Raw genomic sequence first — 21,107 nt, 5'->3', positions numbered from 1 at the left:
GGCCTGCCTTTCAACATGCCTTCTTCACTAAGCTTAATCATTTCTAGCTTTTGATTTCAAGAGAGAGACATGTGACTCTTGGTTTCACTTGAACACTTAGAAGTCATTGTAGGGTTTTTAATTGGCCTAATTTCCATATTGAAATCTCAGGGAATAGGAGGCCCAAGAAGGGGTAGGGCAGTAGCTGGTCAGTGGAGCAGTGGAACACACACAACGTTTATTGAATAAGTTCACTGCCTTATATGGGTGTGGTTTGTGGCACCCCAAAACAATTACAATAGTAACATCGAAGATCATAGAACACTAAAATAGACAGCATAATAATGCAAAAGTTTGAAATACTATGAGAATTACTGAAATGTGACAGAGACATGAAGTGAGCATATGCTGTTGGAAAAATGGTGCCAACAGATTTGCTCAATGCTGGGTTGCCACCAACCTTCAGTTTGTAAAAAACAAACAAAAACCATTATCTGCTAAGAGCAGTAAAGCAAAGCATAGTAAAATGAAGCATGCCTGTACAGTTTATACTTTACAGTCATTGGTTAAATTTACTCCTTCCTTTAAGATAAAAAATAAATATTTAGCACCTTTGTGCTGAGTTGTATGCTAGGCACTGGGATATAGAAATGAATGATAGTCTGTCTTCAAGGAGCTTACATTTAAGTGGTAGAAATAGATAAATAAAGAATTAAGGACAGTGTACTGTGATGAAAGTGTGCCCCAGATGCAGAAGAATCACAGAAAAGGAGCACAATTCAATATGCTTTTAGGGGATAGAAGACAGATTTCCTAGGAAAGGAGATACTTAAACTGAATTTTAAATACTTCAGATATACAAAATCTTTATAAAGAAGAGTAATTAAACCTTATTTAGTGACAGACCACCTAAATAAATGGTACACATCATGTACTGAGTGTGGATTGGAAGACTGAGTATGTTAAAAATGTTAGTATTTCTCAAATTGATAATGGATTTATTGAAATCCAAATGCAAATTCCTGTAGGTTTTTCTATGGAACCTAACAACCTGATTCAACAATTTCTATGGAAGCTTTAAAGAGGCAAGAATAACCAAAATATACTTTAAAAATAATAAGGTAGGAGGACTTCTTTAATTCCTTTTTCCACTCGGCAAATTTTGAATGCTCTATGGTAGGCACTACTCATCCTGGTTATTACCTCGGTGAATGTGAGATCTGGCTCCCACCCAAAGCTCACATTCAGATCCACTTGTAGTGGTATCTAGGGTTTTGAATAGAACACTTCCTGAAATACAGGTTAAGTACTGAGACTACCAACAAACAAACTGACAACACTAATTTTATTATCTGATATTTGTATTTACAATTTTTCTTGACCATATTTTTTCATACAAACTTTAATTAGTTTCTTTTAATTTCTTTTAACATAGGAAGCTTAGAAATAGACAGGCTTTGCTTATAATAGATCTTTACTATTATGTCAGTTGGACTATGGCTTTGTTAGAAAGGGAGAGGAGAATCTACTGCTGAGTACTGTCCAAAGAGCAGTTACCAGACTGAGGAAAGAGGGAGGATGACCTTGAGGGTCTCACAGGCATGGGTTTTAGGCCCAGCCTGTGGAGCGTCTGAGGGACTTATAAAAAGAAAAGGGACCCGGGCGCAGTGGCTCATGGCTGTAATCTCAGCACTTTGGGAGGCCAAGACAGGTGGATCACTTGAGGCCAGGAGTTCGAGACCAGCCTGGCCAACATGGTGAAACCCTGTCTCTACTAAAAATACCAAAATTAGCTGGCTGTGGTGGTGCACACCTGTAATCTCAGGTACTCGGGAGGTTGAGGCCCAAGAATCACTTGAATCCGGGAGGTGAAGGTTGTGGTGAGCTGAGATTGTGCCATTGCATTCTAGCCTGGGCGACAGAGCGAGACTCAGTCTTAAAAACAAACAAGCAAACAAAAAACAACAACAAAAAGAGGAGATGAATAACAAAATGGCAGGTAATACTAAATAATGTGGATGAATTTTATATTCTTACATAGTGATAGGTGTAGGGACACCTGCTCTTGTGGCAGATTAGTTGGGAAAGGATACACTGGCTGGAACAATGCCTACCATATTAAATAAATGAAGCTAGACTTCCCCATCTGTTATGCATAAAAATCAATTTCTTGTAGGTTAAAGATTAAATACAAAAGGGGAAACCCTGAAAGCTTTTAGAAAAATAAAGAGAAGAATAAAGCTTTTAGAAAAATAAAGAGAATTTCTTAAGACTCAAAAAACTAGCCATAAAAAATGGACAAATTTGACTACATTGAAAATAGAAACTTCTATTCATTAAGCCCCATTAAGACACTGAAAAGGCAAGGCAAGGAATAGAAGATATTTATAACACACACTATTAGTTATCTATTGTTGTGTAATTACCTAAGACTTAGCAGTTTGAAATAACATTTCTCTCACAGTTCTGTGGGTCAGGAATCTGAGAGTGGCGTGATTGGATGGTTCTGGCTTAGGGCCTTGAGGCTGTAATCAGTCAATGGCTGCAGTCATTTGAAGGCTTGACTGCTTTGTGCTCTCTCATGTGGATGTAGCAGGCCTCAGAGCTGGCTTTCTAGAAGGGAGTAAGAGAAAACACCCAAGATGGAAACCACAGTATTTTAGTCTTGGAGGTGGCACCCCATCACTTCTGCCATATTCTTTTTGTTGGAAGCAAGGCAATAACTCCAGCTCACATTCAAGGGGAGTTTGTACAAGGCACGAATACCAGGAGGGTGAGGATCATTGGGAGCCAGTTTAGAGGCTACCTACTACAACATGTAAAGAATGAACTAGTATGAAAAATATATATGAAGAATTCCTGGCCGGGCGCGGTCGCTCACGCTTGTAATCCCAGCACTTTGGGAGGCCGAGGCGGGCGGATCACGAGATCAGGAGATCGAGACCACGGTGAAACCCCATCTCTACTAAAAATACAAAAAATTAGCCGGGCGTGGTGGCGGGCGCCTGTAGTCCCAGCTACTTGGAGAGGCTGAGGCAGGAGAATGGCGTGAACCTGGAAGGTGGAGCTTGCAGTGAGCCGAGATTGCGCCACTGCACTCCAGCTTGGGTGACAGAGCAACACTCCGTCTCAAAAAAATAAAAAATAAAGAATTCCTATGGATTACTAAGACAAAGACAGAACACCAAATTGGAAAAAGGGCAAAAAATCCTGAGCACGCATTTGAATTAAAAAAAAATTTAAATGATTAATAAACATATGAAATAACCCTTAATCTTGTTAACAATTAGGGGAATAGAAACTAAAACTACAATGAGAGACCATTTCATAGAAAGTAGATTGGCAGAAATGAAAACATCTGACAATGTTAAACGTTGGTGAGGCTATGAAGCAGTCTGAACTGTCTTCCACTGATGGATGGGAATGTAAATTGGGGGGGAAGATCCTTTGGAAAATAATAGGATATCCTATAACAGCAATACCACTCACTCTTAGGCGTTTACCCTAGACTAATGGTTCTTGAGTGTGCATCAAAGTCATCTGGAGGGCTTGTTAAACCCAACTGTTGGGGCCACCCTTACAGTTTCTGATTAAGTAGGAATGGGGTGGAGCCTGATAGTTTGCTTTGCATTTTTAACAAGTTCCGGCCGAGAGTGGGCTGAGGGGTGAGGGGGTGGGATGTTGGTGCTGCTTGTCCAGGAATCATACTTTGAGAGTCAGCCATTGCTTTAGACATAGAGAAATGTGTGAATATGTGAAGTAGGAAGCATATATATAAGAATGCTCATAACAGTATTATTCTTAATACTGTTATGATAGAAAAAAAAGATAGAAAAAAAGTTCAAGTGTCCTCAGTAGTGCAGTAGATATCATTGTGTGTTTACTTATGGAACAAAAAACTAGTTCAAATAGCTAAGGAAAAAAACCACACTACAAACAGCTCCTGCCTGTATCAATATGTATGAATCTCACAAATACATTAGTCATACCTTAGAACCAAGTCACAAAAGATTATGTGCAACATGATTCTATTCGTAAACAGTTTAAAAACAAATGCAGTTAACTGTATTGTTTAGGAATACAAATATAGGTACTAGAATTATAAGTAGAGATACTAGAATTATAAGAAAAATCAAGGGAATAATGATGATAAAGTGAGTGATAGTGATTACCTCAGGGAGGAGAGAAAGTGGATGTGATTGAAGAAGAGCAAATGGGAGACTTTTAAGATAATTGACAATGCTATTTCTTACCTTGGGTTGTGGGGTTTGCTTTACAGTTATGCTTTAATGGAACGATGTTTTGCAAAGTCTTCTCTACATAGCTTTATAATAAAGGGAAAATTTATCTCATTTTAATTTTCATCTCTGATTACTAGTGAGGTTGAGTATGTTTTCATATGTTAGCCTTTGGGTTTTTTCTTAAATTGTTTGTAGACATGCCATTTGTAGATTATGCTATTTGTTTTTAAAACTTATTTTTAGGTATTCTGTTATGGATAGTCTTCTTTATCCATCATATGTCAAATATTTGCTTCTAGTCCTTTTTTATTTGTATTTTTATTTATTTTTATTTCTTTTTTAAGAGGCAGGCCTCCCACTCTGTTGAGGCCCAGGCTATGGATAGTCTTCTTTATCCATCATATGTCAAATATTTTCTTCTAGTCCTTTTTTATTTGCATATTTATTTATTTATTTATTTAAGAGGCAGGCCTCCCACTCTGTTGAGACCCAGGCTGGAGTGCAGTAGTGTGATCATAGCTCACTGCAGCCTCCTGGGCTCAAGCAGTCTTCTAGCCTCAGGCTAAGTAACTGGGACAAATGCACACCACTATGCCCAACTAATTTGAAAAAAAAAAAAAAAATTTGTAGAGATGGAGTCTTGCTATGTTGCCCAGGCTGGTCTCGAACTCCTGGCTTCAAGTGATTTTCCCACCTTGGCCTCCCAAAGTGCTGGGATTACAGATGTGAGACACTGTTCCTGCCCTAGCCTTTCCTTATAAAGAAGTTTGTTGTTGTTACTGTTTATGTGATCAGATTTAGCAGTCTTTTATTTATTTATTTATTTTGATTTTGATTTTGATTTTTTTAAGAAATCTTTCCTGGCCAGGTGTGGTGGCTCACACCTGTAATCCCAGCACTTTGGGAGGCCAAGGCGAGCAGATCATGAGGTCAAGAGATTGAGACCATCCTGGCCAACATGGTGAAACCCCATCTCTACTAAAAATACAAAAATTAGCTGGATGTGGTGGTGTGCGCCTGTAGTCCCAGATACTCAATAGACTGAGGCAGGAGAATTGCTTGAACCCGGGAGGCAGAGATTGCATGAGCTGAGATTGTGCCACTGCACTCCAGCCTGGCGACAGAGCAAGACTCTGTCTCAAAAAAAAAAAAAAAGAAAAAAAAGAAATCTTTCCTATCCAGAGTTAAAAGCATATTCTCTATATTGTCTTCTGATAAATTTAAAATTAAAAAAATTTTGTTCAGGTATTTAAGCAATCTAGTATTTGTTATATGAAGATATCTTGGGGGATGTTATTTTCCCAACACCAGTTGTACATATGTGCACAGTCTTTTTCTCACTTATTTGTAAAGCAACCTCTCATTTCTACCAGATTCCCATGGACCGATTTCTGGGCTACTTCTTAACCTGTTTGCCTATAACCTGTTTGTCCACATTACTACTTTATATTTTTGGTTTTGGTAATGCCAGTCTCTTCTCTTTGTTTATTTGTAGCAAACATATGCTCATTCACTCTTCCATGTGACCATTAGAAGAATTAGATTGTCAGTGTCCTTTAAGTCTAGGTATTTGGTTAAAAAAAAAAAAAATGAATTAGGTTGTCAAATTCTGTAAGAAGTACTGTTGGGATTTTCATTGTGATTGCATTAAGTTTATATTTTAATATAGGGGCATATATATTAGAGATTTATAATCACAATATTGAGTTTTCCAATTCACGAACATGGTTTTTATCTTCATTTGTTTAGGTCTCTTTTTTTCCCCTTTTTTTTTTTTTTTTTTTTTTTTTTTTTGAGATGGAGATGGAGTCTCGCTCTGTCACCCAGGCTGGAGTGCAGTGGCACAATCTTGGCTTATTGCAACCTCTGCCTCCCAGGTTCAAGCAGTATTCCTCTCAGCCTCCCGAGTAGCTGGGACTATAGGTGCACACCACCATGCCCAGTTTATTTTTGTATTTTTAGTAGAGATGGAGTTTCACCATATTGATCAGGCTAGTCTCGAATTCCTGACCTCAGGTGATCCATCTGCCTCGGCCTCCCAAAGTGCTGGGATTACAGACGTGCGCCACCGTGCCTGGGCCATGTGTTTGTATTTTTAGTAGAGACAGGATTTCACCATGTTGGCCAGGCTGGTCTCGAACTCCTGACCTCAGGTGATCCACCCACCTCAGCCTCCCAATGTATTGGGATTACAGGCGTGAGCCACCACTCACAGCTCTGTTTTTTTTTTTCCTTAAAAGGTTTGTAGTTTTCTACATAATGTTTTCATCCTTTTGGATGTGGAGGGTTGGTATTATTTGTGAGAATCTTTTTGTGCTATTGTGAGTGAGATGTTTAGAAAAAAAAAATTTTTTTTACTGGATATTCATATACAGAAGAATGAAACTAGACCCCCACCTCTCACCCTATCAACTCAAAATGGATCAAAGACCTACCTGTAAGACCCAAAACTACAAGGTGAAACCACAGTGTGGTATCATCTGGCCCCAGGTAGGATGGCTGCTATAAAACTGTTAGAAGAAGACTTGGAGAAATGCAAATCAGAACCACAGTGAGGTATCGTCTCACCTCAGTTAGGGTGGCTGTTATAAAAAAGACAAAAAATTAAAAATGCTGGTGAAGATACAGAGGAAAGAGAACTCTTGGACGCTCTTGGTGGGAATGTAAACTAGTACAGCCACTATAACAGTATGGAGGTTCCTGTGATTTAGCAATCCCACTACTGGCCGTTTACCCAAAGGAAGGGAAGTCAGTACATCGAAGAGACATCTGCATCCCCGTGTTTATTGCAGCACACTATTCACAGTAGCCAAGATATGGAATCGGCTTAGTCGTTCAACAACAGAAGAGTGGGTAAAGAGAATGTGGTTGTATATCCGATGGAATGCTATTCAGCCGTAAAAAGGAAAAATCCTGTCATTTGCAGCAACATGATTGGAACTGGAGGACATCATGTTAAGTGAAATAAGCCAGCAAAAGACAGTTAAACCCTGCATGTTCTCACTCTTATGTGGAAGCTAAAAAGAGTTGATTTCATAGAAGTAAAAAGTATAACAGAGAATACTCGGGCTGGGAATAGTAGGGGTGGAGTGGAAGCTCTGGGGAGATTTATTAATGGATACAAAATTACAGCTAGATAGGAGGAGTAAGTTCTAGTGTTCTGTAGTAGTATAGGATGACTATAGTTAATAATACATAGTTTCATATAGCGAGGAGGAGGATATTGAATATTCCCAACACAAAGAAATGACAAATGTTTCTCCTGTCTTTAGTGAGAATGCTTCTGTTATGCTTGGTGACTTACAGACTTTTTATAGATACCCTATATGAAGTTTAAGAATGTTTCTTCCATTTCTAGTTTGCTGACAGTTGGGCATTTTTTAAAATCGTAAATGGTTGTTGAATTTTGTCAGATTTTTTTCCTACATTTGTTGAGGTGATCATGTTTTTTTCCTACATTGATCTATTTAGGTAAGTAATTGTATTGGTAGACTTCCTAGTTTTGAGTAAGCAACTCTTGTGTCACTGGATACATTTTACTGTATATTCTGCTAATTGATTGTTGAATTAGTTTGCCTAATACAGGTTTTTATTTAGGGATCTTACGACTGTGTTTACAAGGGAGCTTAGTCTATCGCTTTCTGAGCTGTTTCATGGTTTTGGTATCGAGCTGATTCGTTTTCTAGAGTTTTCTGTGATTTTGGCCAGTTTTTGTATCAAACCAAAGAAAATATTTCTTGAAAGTAAGTTCATTAGGCTTTAAGTAACCACTGGGCCCATTCTTTTACTTTCAACTTTTCTGAGTGAGTTTTAGATGTGGATGTTATATACAGCGTTTGTTCAGGGCTTTGGTTTGTGAGCCAAGTTTCTTTTTTTATTTTTTTAATAGATGAGCTTATCTCATTTATATTTTGTTGATAAGGCAGTTCTTCCACATTATTAATTATATTTTTCTTTGGGGGCTTTGTCTCTTATGGATATGTGTGTGTTTCCCGTCTAATAGTTTTTGATGGTTTTTTATAAATCTTATTCTCTTACTACCTTCATAGATTTAATATCTGTAAGCCTCCATTTCTTGATTTGTGAAAATAATCAGGACTGTTTTAACTCCTTGCTAATAAAGATAAAATCAGTGCACTTATACCTCCCTTTCCCCAGCTACCATTAAAATTTTTTTTTCCATTTCTTCATATGAGATATAAACCTTGTCATTGAAAAAAATGCATTTATTTTTTACTTTATCCTTAAGTCTGAGAGTTACATGTTTGAATGGGATTAATGTTCACCTTTAATTCTTTAAAACCATGACTTCTTGATTTCTAATTCTGCTGTTTTATTTATCTTTTCATCAGCTCGATTTTCCTATCAAGTAGTTCTGTTTTTTCTACCAAGAATGGCTGCCTTTTTTTTTCTTCAGTCATTTCTTTCTGTTTCCACTGTGGCCTTCATTTCTGAAGTGGTCTTTTTATTACCTAACATTTCTTTCTTGAACCCCGCTAACTCACTTTTCATTTCCTGTTTCTTTTTTTTTTGAGACAGGGTCTGGGTCTGTCACTCAGGCTGGAGTGCAGTGTTGTGATCTTGGCTCACTGCAGCCTCTGCCTCCTGGGCTCAAGCCATCCTCCCATCTCGGCCTCTCAATTAGCTGGTACTACAGGTGTGTGCTACCACACCTGGCTAATTTTTTGCATTTTTTTTTTTTTTTTTTTGTAGAGGCAGGGTTTCATCATGTTGACCAGGCTGGTCTCAAATTCGCCTTGGCCTCCCAAAGTGCTGGGATTACAGGAGTGAGCCACTGCCTCCTGCCTCGTCTCCCATTTCATCTGTTCTTCAATTCTGTTTTTTCAGTCATTTTTTTTTCCCCTAAAATGCGTTTGATAGTGATAGATGGGGATATATCAGAGAGTTCTTTTGTTTCCTTGACTAACTTCTGGTGTTTATCTGTCTTTGCCTATTATGTTTCTTCTCTCATCCCCCGCTCCCTGTTTTATTGGTGGTGTGGGGGGTGGGGTTGTTAACATTTCTCCTCATAGGCCCTTTGCTGGATTGTTTCTTTTTATTATTCATCCTTGTTGTCTTTGAGTAGAGTACTTCTATTTGAGCCTGCTCTTTGCTTAACAATGTTATGGGGGGCTGGGCGCAGTGGCTCACGCCTGTAATCACAGCACTTCGGGAGGCGAGGTGGGCGGATCACGAGGTCAAGAGATCGAGACCATCCTGGCTAACATGATGAAACCCTGTCTCTACTAAAAATACAAAAAATTAGCCAGGTGTGGTGGCATGCGCCTGTAGCCCCAGCTACTCGGGAGGCTGAGGCAGGAGAATGGCGTGAACCCTGGGGACGGAGCTTGCAGTGAGCCGAGATCGCGCCACTGCATTCCAGCCTGGGTGACAGAGCAAGACTGTCTCAAAAAAAAAAAAAAAAAAAAAAAAAAAAAAAAAAGAATGTTATAGGGAACAGCAGGGAGAATAAGCCTAAGCAGACATAACTTTTTTCTCAGACATCTTGTCTCACAACCAAATCTGTTGTGTTCTCTACCCTGGAAATACGCCACTCCTCCATTTTTAATGTCTTTTTTCCCCTTCCTGCCATTTTGGGCCAAGCCAATCATTCAGTCAGGATGAAGACTCCATCCAGGCAGGAGATAGATGAGGCTTATAGTGAAGTTGGACATCAGATAGATTCCTGTTCGATGATTTGATTTTTAACTTGTTCTGCTCAGCTGCCTTTAGCTTTTATTTAACCTTTTATATCTTATGTTCAATAGTTATTCTCACAAAGGAACCGGTTCCCAACATAAATTTAAAATTAAAAATGATCAGTTCTCTCCTCTAGCAAACTGTAACTGCTTTTATTTTATGTGACTTGATCTGATGTGTTGTTTTGTTCCCTGGATCATTTGGGGGTGGGGAAGTAAAGACAGAGAGGTCTGTGTTTCACTTTAAAAACAAAATCTAAACCAGATAAAAACTCATAAAATGTCCTATTTCAGGTCCTCTGTGATCTTGCCCTTTCCTACCTCTCTACCCCTGCCCACATCTATCAGCCATCCTTGCTGTGTACTAAATGCTCTAGCACAGTATTTCTTAAAGTTTATATTGTGGATACTGAATATTCAAAGTGTTCTCCCAAAGATAGTTTCCATAGTTTACAATTTTGGGAAATTTTAAATGTTCCTCCTTGTCTAACCTGTTGAGTTTCTAAGCTCAAATGAGGGGGGATACTGTGTTATCTAAATCTGATTTGATTTCTGTATTTCACATATTAAGGGATTCATCTAAAAAGTATCTGAATTGATTTGGCAAGCAGGTGATACTCTGTACTATATTATATAGCTCCCCTTTTGGGATTTCATAATTGGATATTAGCATAGTAATGGTTGAGAAGAACTGTAGTAAAGAAGCTTACCTTTGTTGATTTATTTATTTTTTGACACAGAGTCTCACTCTGTCACCCAGGCTGGAATGCAGTGGCACAGTCTCGGCTCACTGCAACCTCCACCTCCTGGGCTCAAGCAATTCTCTTGCCTCAGCCTTCCAAGTAGTTGGGATTACAGGTGCGTGCCACCACACCTGGCTAATTGTTTTTAAATATTTTTAGTAGAGATGGGGTTTCACCATGTTGGCCAGGCTGGTCTTGAACTCCTGATCTCAAATGATCCACCTGCCTCGGCCTCCCAAAGTGCTGGGATTACAGCATTAGCCACTGCACCTGGCCTTACCTTTGTCTAAATTAGAATTGTATAAACTTCCTTGAATATGGAACATTGCTTGTGTGTAGTATATGCTAATATTCTTTGAAACATTTTAGGGAAATGCTGTTTAATACCAATCAAACCCTTGCATTTTTCAGGATTGTTTCCTGTTGTTTCTGGCCCTTTGTCCTAGAATGCTCTCTTCCTTCATTTTCTCCGTACCACCCAATTTTTTTTTTCAATGGTTTCTGAGGTGATACTTGCCCTGCTGGGAGGCATTTGGAAATACTTTGATTGTCATGACTGGAGGATGCTATTTGGGATTTAATGCCCGCAAATCAAGGAACACAGTGCACTAAAAGTCATACACAGCAAAGAATTGCCCCACCCAAAATGCCGCTTTTACAGTGGCCCTCCATATCTGCAAGTTCTGCATCCTAGGATTCACCCAACTGCAGATCAAAAGTATTAGGAAAACAGTAAAAAGTAATACAATAATACAAATACAAGATAATACAACTATTTATATAACATTTACATTATATTAGTCATTATAAGTAATCTAGAGATGATTTAAAGTATATGGAAAGTAAGTTATATACAAATACCCTCCCTTTTTATATAAGAGACTTCAGCATCCAAGGATCATGGTATTGTAGGGGAGAGTCCTGGAACCAGTCCCTTGTGGATATGGAGGAATGACTGTATACTTCTTTGGAGAACACTGAACTTAGCAACTTTTACTCATCCTTTAGAATTTAGTTCTGGTTATCTTTTCCAGAAGCTTTCTCTTTTTTTTTTTTTTTTTTTTTGAGACAGAGTCTCACTCTGTCGCCCAGGCTGGAGCGCAGTGGCGCAATCTTGGCTCACCGCAAGCTCTGCCTCCTGGGTTCACGCCATTCTCCTGCCTCAGCCTCTCCGAGTAGCTGGGACTACAGGGGCCCGCCACCACACCCGGCTAATTTTTTTGTATTTTTAGTAGAGACGGGGTTTCACCGTGGTCTCGATCTCCTGACCTTGTGATCCGCCCACCTCGGCCTCCCAAAGTGCTGGGATTACAAGCGTGAGCCACCGCGCCCAGCCCTCCAGAAGCTTTCTCTAAGTACTTTTGTTTTCCCCTCTACCCCACACCCTCTCATTTTCTCTGTGTGGTACTCTCAGAGTATTTTAGGCACATCTTGATTATTTGAAGTAACTACTTTGTAGTATAGGAGTCTATAACTGTATACCTCTACTGTACTGTGAGTTCAAATCTTTGAGGGCAAAGACATTTTGTATCCTTGGTATATGATATATAATTAGTCTTTTAAAAAATGCATGTTACATGAATACATTAATAAATAAGTTGTACTTTTACTTTAAATCAGAATTGTGGTATGACTCTTAAAAAACTGTTGCTTAGACTGCATTAATAATCTTGTGCAATTGTGGGAAATAATCTCATTTTATTCTCATAATAGAAAATTAAAATATGCTTCCTTTTGCTCAGGTATGGGTGACAGCTGTTAGAGTAGTGTTTTATTTGGCTTTTGACCTTGCCTGTACATCAGAAGCACCTGGAGAACTTCAGAAGGTACAGATGCCTGGGGCCTTTCCCCAGAGGTTCTGGTTTTTGACGGTGAGGCCTTGGTATCTGGATTTTTAAAAGCTTCCTAGGTGATTTTTTTTTTTTTTTTTTTGAGACAGAGTCTCGCTCTGTCGCCCAGGCTGGAGTGCAGTGGCGCGACCTCGGCTCACTGCAAGCTCCGCCTCCCGGGTTCACGCCATTCTCCTGCCTCAGCCTCTCCGAGTAGCTGGGACTACAGGCGCCCGCCACCACGCCCGGCTAATTTTTTGTATTTTTAGTAGAGACGGGGTTTCACCATGGTCTCGATCTCCTGACCTCGTGATCCGCCCGCCTCGGCCTCCCAAAGTGCTGGGATTACAAGCGTGAGCCACCGCGCCTGGCCCAGGTGATTTTTAATCTGAAGTCAAGATTGAAAAGTCATTTAGTGAGACACTGATATGTAGCATTTTGGGAAGTCAGTAAACTTAAGAGTGAGAAGTTACTAAATCATTGAAGAACAGTGAAAGGAATAGGGATTTTTAGCTTAGAAAAAAAAAAATCTAGATGGAGTATGTGAGTTATCTGAGGGCTATAGGAATGTGTCAGTCTTGCTCACCACTGTATCCTCAACTCCTAACATGAGCCTGAGCACATATAGGGATTTGGTAGATATTTATTGGCTGACAGAAGAATATCTATCATTAGGTGTTTAAAAGATAGTCATTGTAGAACTACAGAGATTATCCCCAAAAAAGTTTTATAGTAATAACGTGCCACTGAATTTTATGATTAAAAATAATGAACTGGATATTTAATTCATTTATTATTTCAGTTTATTATTTACTTTGCGTCAGTCACTGAGGATTCCATTTGATTCTCTGGTCAAATCTATGAAGTTTGTATCATTCAAATAATAGGGATATGTCAAGAAACTGACACTTGGGGGGTTAAGTAATTTGCCTAAGGTTACAAAGCTAAGTGACAAGAGCTGGAATTCTTAAAGTCTGTACTCTTAACTACTATGCCTTACCATAAATCTTCACCACAACCCTGAGAGTTAGATATGATTTAGAAAAGTTATGCAGCTTGCCTAAGGGCACATTGCTTGAGTGGAAGATTTGGAACTTGGACCCAGATATTGTGACCCTAGAGTCCATGCTGTTAACTGCCATACTATTGGGGCCCCCTCGCTTCCTATTGTATAATGTACAACCATCTGTTTTCATGAGATTATTAACCACAGTTGACAGCTTGTGTTGCTCTCCTTATACCTTTTGACATCCTCACTGACTTTTGACTGATGGTTTGAATTTGGATTATTGTCTTGAATCTCCGTAGTACCCTGGGCTGTGGTAGTCCTAGAAAATAAAACATTACTAGGTTCTTTTTCTTCTTCATTTCTTTTTTCTTTTAGTTAGGATTTTAAATTAGAATGTTAATAAACTTGCTTGTATTAATACACTGATATCTGTTAGCTTCTGTTATTTTAAGTCAGTAGTCTCCAGACTTAAAAATTTTGTTCTCTATCATAAAAAAAATTTGAGCACATTACCCCTAGTAGATGTCTGTTTTATTTATGCTATATGTGTACCACTGAAGAAAATGGTAATATTTTATAAAATATGAGCTTGTTAACATGAATTTTTTTAAAGCTAAGCTAAAAATGAAGTGAGTTTAAAATTATGAAGGGTTTTTGCTAATGTTTCAAGTTTAGCTAATGTTTCAAGTTACAACATACCATTAGGCCAAGGTTCGTTGTTATAATAGTGTGTACAAATTCATATTTTAAGTAGCCTGGATAATTTTTTTAAAATAGCCAGTTTCTTGTCAGAGATTAAGTAACCTGGATAATTTTTTAAAAGCCAGTTTCTTGTCAGAGATTATTAGATTAGGGTTTCTCAACGTTGTCGCTGTTGATGTTTTGAAATGGATATAATTCTTGCTTGTGGGGTTATGATCTGCAGTTGAGTGAATCCTACGATGTAGAACTTGCAGATATGGAGGGCCACTGTAAAATTGGCATTTTGGGTGGGGCAATAATACTGTGTATTGTAGGATGTTTAGCAACTTCCCTGGCCTCTGCTTACAAGATGCCAGTAGTACCCCCAAGTAGAAACATCAAAAATGCCGGGAGACATTTCCAAATGTCTTGAGGGGCAAAATTGCTTCTGGTTAAGAACCACCAGATTAGAATTTTTTTTTTTTTTTTTTTTTTTTTTTTTTTTTAAGACGGAGTTCTGCTTTTGTTGCCCAGGCTATAGTGCAATGGCGCAATCTCAGCCCACTGCAACCTCCACCTCCCAGATTCAAGCGATTCTCCTGCCACAGCCTCCTGAGTAGCTAGGATTACAGGTGCCCGCCACCACACCCTGCTAATTTTGTACTTTTAGTAGAGACAGGGTTTCTCCACGTTGGTCAGGCTGGTCTCAAACTCCCAATCTCAGGTGATCTGCCCACCTCAGCCTCCCAAAGTGCTGGGATTACAGGTATGAGCCACCGCACCCACTAGATCGTTGTTTTTATCCTGTATTATGGATGACAAACAGCTTGTAGTAGAGTAGAGAATGTGTTCACTTTGATTTTTTCCCCTCTAGCAGCAATAATGTTTTCTTCAGTATGAAGTTTGAGATCTGTTTGTAGGAATTCTTTTAAGTCACTTGTCCATTATATAAGGTTTAGTTAAAACTTGGTAACATAATCCATACATTTACTTAAATCAATATATGTGAGTCATAGTATGTCACAATGAGATAAATGCAAGAGGAGAGCCACTGTCAAGTGTTCTGCAGAATGGAATGCCCAGCCTTCAGCAGACCTCTTGACTATATGTGTCACATCTCTGATACTAACCCTAAGTTAGGATGCCTATGTAAATATTAAATGCTGAGGCCAGGCACAGTGGCTTACGCCTGTGATCCCAGCACTTTGGAAGGCCGAGGTGGACGGATCACAAGGTCAGGAGATCAAGACCATCCTGGCTAAACACAGTGAAACCCCGTCTCTATTAAAAACACAAAAAATTAGCCAGGTGTGGTGGCATGTGCCTGTAGTCCCAGCTACTTGGGAGGCTGAAGCAGGAGAATCGCTTGAACCCAGGAGGTTGCAGTGAGCTGAAATCATGCCACTGCACTCTAGCCTGGATGACAGAGTGAGACTCTGTCTCAAAAAAAAAAAAAAAAAAATTAAGCGAGCATGGTGGCATGCATCTGTAGTCCCAGCTACTTGAGAGGCCCAAGTGGGAGGATTGCTTGAACTCAAAAGTTTGAGCCTGCAGTGAGCTGTGATCACACCACTGCACTCTAGCCTGGGCACAGAGTGAAACCCTACATCTCAAAAAATAAATATTAAATGCTGACTTTTTCTAATTTTCTAGAAGAACGCATTAACTAAATAATGTAGCCTACCTATATCCCCAACAAAGAGTCTTCCTATGGGCCCTCAGGTGTATGTGCATACCTATTTTGTAAACCACTCGTTTGACCATCACATTGTAATTTATTGTTCAATTTGTGTCACTGCAACCATATTACCCAAAAGAGAAAAGTAATTTTAGCTCTCTGAACTGACCTCCACCTAACCAACTCATCAGGTTAACTGATGTTCTCCATTTCAAAAAATATTTGCGGTCAGATTAGGTGTGAATCATATTTAAAGGAAGATTGTTGGTCCTATATCAAAGATTAGAGAATGAATGTTCATTTTACAGTTTTAAGTTAAAATGTTTAAGGTCAGTGTTTACCATTGCTCGTGATTCCCTGATTTAACTGACCTTTTCAGTTAACTAGCCACTAGACATAATTACATTGATTATAGGGGCTTCTTTTGTGCCACACCAGTGTTGGAATTGTGTTGATTTACTTGTGGACTTGGAACTACAATTTCTCTCAGCAGCCTACTTACCTGGTTGTCTAAACTTGTAGCTGAATTATTATACAAAGTTTTCAAACTTTCTGTTTTGGAATGGTCATTTACTCAAAACCGTGGCTTCCTCCTTGCTACCTTACAGGGTTGTTGTGAGAGTATTCCTCAACCGTAGTTCAGACTCTCATTACCTCTTGCCCATAATTATAGCATGCTTTTAATGGGATTCCCTGCCTCCAGTACCTCTCTGGCTTGTTGGTTGACATAAACATTATTGCCAGATTAAACATCCTAAAGTATAATGTGTAATCAGATCAAACAAATAAAAACTACGTTAAAAAATTACTTATGTCCTGGGCTTAGATGTGGTCTCTGCAATCAGATGTTCATTAAACAAATTATTTAAAAAATACATACATACACACACATGAATTCTGAATTGTGATATGTGCCAAAAGAAAAAATATGGGGTGATGTGAGAGCTCAGTGAGGATCAAATATAGATTGGGAGAAGGATGATGAGGAAAGACTTCTTTGAGAAAGTGAGATTTAAACTATCTGAAGAAGCTGTGCTTAGTTTAGAAAAGTGCTAGGCAAAGAGTGTTCCAGGAAGAAGGAATAGCATGTGTGAAGGCTCTGCTCTGCTGCTGAAATTGTGGTTGGACTTATTGAGTATGGCATAGAATGAATAGTGCCTGATGATGCAGGAGGTAGGCTGGGATGAGATCTTTTCAGATCTTGCACTCTATACTAAGAAGTTTAGGTTTTATTCTGAGTGACTGGGGAGCCATTAAAGGGTTTAAGGAACGGGGATTGTAAGTAGTAGGTCAGAGAGAAAGGATGATAATTTTGACTAGAGTCATGACAGTAAACAAGGTAATACATGAAGTGATTATGTCATAAACTATTACCATTACCCTGTGAAGGAAGTATGAGCAGAATAAAATTTAGAATAAACTTATTCCAAGCCCATCTAATAAAGCATGGTGTGAGGAACTGAAACAATGGGTGTTTCAGGACATTTGGTCCTTGTCTCTAAAATAAAATCCAAACTCTGTTGAAGATTTTTCAGCCTACTCTTATTATCTTTGTCTTCTCCTAAACTCTTACTCACCTATGCTATAATCATACCAAACTATTGCAGTGAGTATCATGAACATTTCCTGTACCTTGATGCAACTGATGATTGTTTACTATGGCTGGAATACTCTTACTCCCACATACACTTAACAAAACCCTATTCATTGTTTAGGATCCAGATCAAATATGAATGAAGCCTTCCAAATTTGCCTCCAGATTGATATTGCCCATTTATCTTCTTTTAACCATAGTAGTTCATATTACTATCACATTATAGTATATTATTCAACAGATGTCTATGTAATTGATTATGTGCCAGGTACTATGTGTAGACATTATGGATATATCCACATACAAAAATAGACACAGTTGCCGCATTTGTGGAAACTACATTGTAACACAGACCTTGAACAAAATCTGGGCACAAATATGTAACTAAATGTTAATAAGAGGTATGAAGGAATAGTAAAGGGTGCCTGCAGGTTTCTGAAACCCTAATAAGGCCCTTGAAGTCAAAATTATTTTCATAATCCTACTAAGATACTATTTGCCTTTTCATTCTCCTTCTTGTGAGTATATAGTAGTAATAGGATGTATGATATTGCAACAAATTGAATACAGAAGGTGGGAGAATCCGGATATCTTTTGTTAAGGCAGACATTAAAGAAATTGGCAAAAAAAAAAAAAAAAAAAGAATTTTTTTTAAAGCCACTTTGGGGCCAGGTGCAGTGGCTCACACCTGTAATCCCAGCACTCTGGGAGTCCAAGGTGGGCAGATCACTTGAGGTCAGGAGTTCAAGACCAGCCTGGCCAACATGATGAAACCTCGTCTTTACCAAAAATATGGTAGCCGGGTGTGGTGGCACACACCTGGAATCCGTCTCTGTAATCGGAAGGCTGAGAGGCGGGAGAATCGCTTGAACCTGGGAGGCTGAGGTTGAAGTGAGCTGAGATCGTGCCATTGCACTCCAGCCTGGGCGACAAGAGCGAGACTGTGTCTCAAAATAAATGAATAAATAAACAAATAAATAAATAAAAATGAATAAGCCACTTTTCCCTCTCATTGTTTTTTGTTGTTTTGGAAAATGTGGTTATTTTTTTCATTAAAAAATATATCACTTTTGTTAATTAGTTTTTTTGGTCATTTTAAAATGAATTTTAAACATTTCCTGGTTATAATTTTTAATGTGGTAAATACTGATAGCGGTAAACTACATAGATAAAAGCTTTCTAGGGTCCTCCATAATTTTTAAGAGTATAAAGGGGCCAAGTGTGGTGGCTAACACCTATAATCCCAACACTTTGGGAGGCCAATGCAGGAAGATCCAACACAGCAAGACCCTATCTCTACAAAAAAATTTAAAAATTAGCCAGGCATGATGGTGTGTGCCTGTAGTCCTAGTTACTTGGGAGGCTGAGGTGAGAGGATCACTTGAGCCCAGAGTTTGAGATTGTGGGGAGCTGTGGTCATGCACTACATTCCTGCCTGGGCTACAGAGTGAGACCCTATCTCAAAAAAAAAAATTATGTTTTTATGTATATATATAACACACACACACACACACACACACACACACACATAAAGAGATCCTGAAACCAAAATCAGAATCCCTGTAATAGGGGCTTCGAGAGAAGTAAAAGATATCTTATGTCTCTGTTAAACACTTATGTTCTTCTAAAAATTAGGAGTGTGGTTTTCTCCATATTTCCAAAAACTACAAGTCTTTTTATATAACGAGTGTGTTGGTTGAATATAATTTAAAAAAAATTTTTTTTAATTTAAGAATTTTTTAATTTTTAAAAATATGGAGTGCTTCATGAATTTGCATGCCATTCTTAGGCAAGGGCCATGCCTATCTTCTCTGTATTATTCCAATTTTAGTATATGTGCTGCTGAAGCAAGCACCAAATTTTGTTATCAAAGTCTACTGTAGATGGCCGTTCTTTCTTTGATTTGTGATTTGGTTGAAACCTTTGTTGGAAATACCATCTTATTTCTGATTACTGTAAGAAATGGATCTGGATTCAAATTCCTCTTGGTATGAAACTGGGAAGATTACTTAACCTGCTAAACCTTACCATTATTTATCTGTAACATGGAGTACATATTATCTTACTGTGGTGTAATGATTTAATGAACTAATGTGTGTGACCTGATTAATAAGTGACCAGAACAGAGACAATCCATAAAATGGTAATTCTTTTTATTTTATATACACAGCACATACATACTGGGATTAGTTTTAGTTAGTGAGCAGAGAGGTCTGTGGATAAATCAGGATATAACAATCATCATTCAAGGACATATTCACCGTTCAAACAGTTTATCAGAAGGCAGAAAGCCAGAATGATCTATTGTATGGTTGTTCATCTTTAGAAAAAGGAACAGAAAATGTGGGCTTAGAGTATTTTAAATAAGTAGCTCTATGTTACAATGTAGATGATTTAGGGATGGGGTAGTTTTATGTGTCTGGCACTACAGCAGTGCCTCACATTTACTAAATGTTTGAATAATATTAATTAACTAGAGATTCTTGAAAACACATTTTTAAAAGCCTTGAAAAAGATGTATACGACAGATTAAAGGCCAAGCCTGAGAAAGCTTACATGGCTAACTGGAAAAATAAATAAAGGTACCATAGAGGAAAAACAAAATTGCCCTGTGGGGAGAACATGTGGTGTCATATGGTATGACTAAATAGGATCCAGTAAGATAAGACAAGGTAGAGCATCTTGGGAGTGATTCCATGTTTCAAGGTTAAAATGTTAACTACATTAAAGGTAGTAAGCCAGTGAAAGAATCCTCAAGATCCCAGTGCAGAATGTTTGCCAAGAGATAAGAAGATCAACTGACTGCTTTGGTATTAATAGCAGAAAGCCATAGGAAAATTATCTTTTTGATATTCCTTTTTGAAGGAGATAGGTCCTTTATTTATTTATTTATTTATTTATTTATTTATTTATTTATTTATTTATTTATTTATTGAGATGGAGTTTCGCTCTTGTTCCCCAGCTGGAGTGTAGTGGTGCAATCTTGGCTCACTGCAGCCTCCGCCTCCCAGGTTCAAGCAATTCTCCTGCTTCAGCCTCCTGAGTAGCTGGGATTATAGGCATGCACCACCATGCCCAGTTAATTTTTATTTTTAGTAGAGATGGGGTTTCTCCATGTTGGTCAGGTTGGTCTCCAACTCCTAACCGCAGGTGATCCACCCCCCTTGGCCTCCCAAAGTGCTGGGATTACAAGCGTGAGTCACCACGCCCAGCCAAAGATAGGTCCTTTTTTAAGACAGATATTTAGGGCTGGGTGCTGTGGTGCATGCCTGTAATCCCAGCACTTTGGGAGGCCGAGGCAGGTGGATCACCTAAGGTCTGGTGTTCGAGACCAGCCTGACCAATGTGGTGAAACCTAGTCTCTACTAAAAATACAAAAATTAGCTGGGTGTGGTGGCATGCACCTGTAGTCCCAGCTACTCAGGTGGCTGAGACAGGAGAATTGCTTGAACTCCCGGGAGGCAGAGGTTGCAGTGAGCCGAGATCGCGCCACTGCCCTCCAACCTGGGCGACAGAGCAAGACTCCATCTCAAAAAAAAAAAAAAAAGATACTTTGATAAATAATAGTTATTTCTCATTTTATTTCTCATTTGAGATGAACTCAAAGTTGGCTAAAGCGACACAAGATTTGGACCTATAACTTGCTTACATTTT

General features: G+C 38.7%; 1 protein-coding gene and 1 non-coding gene across 12 annotated transcripts in view; one reads left to right on the top strand and one right to left on the bottom strand.

Moving 5' to 3' along the window:
* The window catches only part of BRAF (B-Raf proto-oncogene, serine/threonine kinase), a 208,738-nt gene that overhangs the window by 28,934 nt on the left and 158,697 nt on the right, over window positions 1-21,107 (top strand). The window lies entirely within an intron of this gene.
* Window positions 19,202-19,308, bottom strand: LOC129485500 (U6 spliceosomal RNA). Its single transcript, XR_008658652.1, has one exon. It is a non-coding gene; the product is annotated as a U6 spliceosomal RNA (small nuclear RNA).

This window comes from Symphalangus syndactylus, chromosome 6, assembly GCF_028878055.3.
Source record: "Symphalangus syndactylus isolate Jambi chromosome 6, NHGRI_mSymSyn1-v2.1_pri, whole genome shotgun sequence".
NCBI classification, from domain to species: Eukaryota; Metazoa; Chordata; class Mammalia; order Primates; family Hylobatidae; genus Symphalangus; species Symphalangus syndactylus.
This window is presented reverse-complemented; position numbering and strand designations above follow the sequence as displayed.